Source organism: Penaeus japonicus, unplaced genomic scaffold (genome assembly GCF_977035675.1).
Source record: "Penaeus japonicus unplaced genomic scaffold, GWHDUDI00000001_assembly GWHDUDI00000043, whole genome shotgun sequence".
In the NCBI taxonomy this organism is placed as follows: Eukaryota; Metazoa; Arthropoda; class Malacostraca; order Decapoda; family Penaeidae; genus Penaeus; species Penaeus japonicus.
The window spans coordinates 1,755,670-1,758,169 of NW_028234445.1; the positions used below are offsets into that span (position 1 = coordinate 1,755,670).

At 46.5% G+C, this 2,500-nt stretch overlaps 2 protein-coding genes across 2 annotated transcripts in view; one reads left to right on the plus strand and one right to left on the minus strand.

Moving 5' to 3' along the window:
* LOC122246354 (uncharacterized) overlaps positions 1–2,500 on the plus strand; it is a 1,434,769-nt gene that overhangs the window by 955,498 nt on the left and 476,771 nt on the right. The window lies entirely within an intron of this gene.
* LOC122263496 (uncharacterized) overlaps positions 1–2,500 on the minus strand; it is a 1,386,165-nt gene that overhangs the window by 683,835 nt on the left and 699,830 nt on the right. The window lies entirely within an intron of this gene.

Below are 2,500 nucleotides of genomic sequence, written 5' to 3' on the forward strand. Positions count from 1 at the left end.
TTACCTTATACCTTATCTGCCTCTTCCTTCACTTTCTCTTATCCTCCCCCCCTCCCCCTTCTCTTCCCCTTCCTCCTCCCTCTTTCCCTTCTCCTTCCCCTCCCCCTTATCTTCCTCTTTCCCACCCCTCCCCCTTTCCTCCTCCCTTTTTCCCTTCTCCTTCTTCCCCTACTTCCCCTCTCCCTTGTCTTCCTCTTTCCCGTCTCCTTCCCTTCCTCCTTCCCCTCCCCCTCACTCTTATCTTCCCCTTCTTCCTCCTCTCTCCCTTCCCCCCTTCCCATCCCTTTCCCCATTATCTACTTCGTTCCCTTCTCCTTCCCCTCCCCATTATCTTCCCCTTCTTCCTCCTCTCTCCCTTCCCCCCTTCCTCCTTCCCATCCCTTTCCCCATTATCTACTTCGTTCCCTTCTCCTTCCCCTCCCCATTATCTTCCCCCCTTCCTCCTTCCCATCCCTTTCCCCATTATCTACTTCGTTTCCTTCTCCTTCCCCTCCCCATTATCTTCCCCTTCTTCCTCCTCTCTCCCTTCCCCCCTTCCTCCTTCCCATCCCTTTCCCCATTATCCTCTTCTTTCCCTTCTCTTTCCCCTCCCCATTATCTTCCCCTTCTTCCTCCTCTCTCCCTTCCCCCCTTCCTTCTTCCCATCCCCTTCCCCCTTATCTTCTTCTATCCCTTCTCCTTCCTTTCCTCTTCCTCCCCCCCTCCCCCTTATATTCCCCTTCCTCCTCCATTTTTTTCCCTTCTTCCTTCTCATTCCCCTCCCCTTTATCTTCCTCTTTCCCTTCTCCTTCCCACCACTCTCACCCTTATCTTCCCCTTCCTCCGTTTCACCCCCCCCCCCTTATCTTCCCCTTTTACTTCCCTTCCTCCATCCCACCCCCCTCTCCCTTATCTTCCCCTTCCATCTCCCTCTTTTTCTTCTCCTTTCCTTCCTCCATCCCACCCCCCTCTCCCTTATCTTCTCCTTCCTCCTCCCTCTTTCCCTTTCCCCCTTCCCTCCTACATTCCTCCTTCACCTCTTATTGATGACCATTGTCCTTTCTTCTCAATATTCCTGAATTGAAGTTAAATGATCAAGTGAGTCATTTTAGCTCAAAGGTCCAAGCGACGAGAATTTTCCTTTCTCACGCTTTTCACCATATTTTGACAGCATGTATCTTGTGGATAGCCTGGCCCATTACATGAGTGTAACATCCCATACCTTTGGAGATAATACCATAGGATTTACTACACACACAAACACACTCACACACGTCTACACAAACAAATACACAGATATACACACAAGCAAACACACACCTATACACAGAAGCAAACACACATACCCATATAAACACACAAGCAAACACTCAAACATATACACACAAGCTAACACACACACATACACACAAGCAAACACACACACATACACACACACATACACACAAACAAACACACACACATACACACAAGCAAACACACACACATACACACATACACACAAGCAAACACACACTCATATACATACTCACACACGTACACACACAAGCAAACACACACTCATACACAGAAGCAAACACACATACCCATATAAACACACAAGCAAACACTCATACATATACACACAAGCTAACACACATACACATATACACACAAACAAACACACATACATATATACACACAAGCAAACACACACACATACACACAAGCTAACATACACACATACACACAAGCTAACACACACATACACACAAGCAAACACACACACATACACAAAAGCAAACACACACACATACACACAAAGAAACATACATACACATATATACACAAGCAAATACACACACATACACACAAACACACAAACACGCACACATACACACAAACACACACACATACACACAAGCAAACACACACACATAAACACAAACACACACACATACACACAAGCAAACACACACACATACACACAAGCAAACACACATACACACAAGCAAACACACATACATGCACACAAAGTGACAAACAGACATACTTGCGCGCAGCCTCCCCAGAGAGAGATCAGTTCAGTTCAGAGAGATTTGCGAAGACGTCGCTTCGCCCGGGCTATATGCACGAGGCGGCCCGGCCTCTGTCAGCTGTAAGTGAGAGAGAGAGAGAGAGAGAGAGAGAGAGAGAGAGAGAGAGAGAGAGAGAGAGAGAGAGAGAGAGAGAGAGAGAGAGGGAGATCACTCATTTTATCATTGTGCCACTAAACGAGTGGTCGCACTGATTTTCTTGACAAAACAATCCGTATGGTAATTTGGCACGTACTGTGCGTACACTGTATTGTAGGAACAATCAATCAGTCTGCTCCGAGACACGGAGGTGTTTCCTTCCCCTTTGACCCCATGGAACTTACGTGATTGGACTCTGCCGTCACACAATTTTGCTTCAGAGATAAGTAGTTGGCTGCTCATGTTTCTTCCTTAGTTATCAAATTGCATTCATTAGCTCTAGAATACTGCCATTGAAAATATTGCGT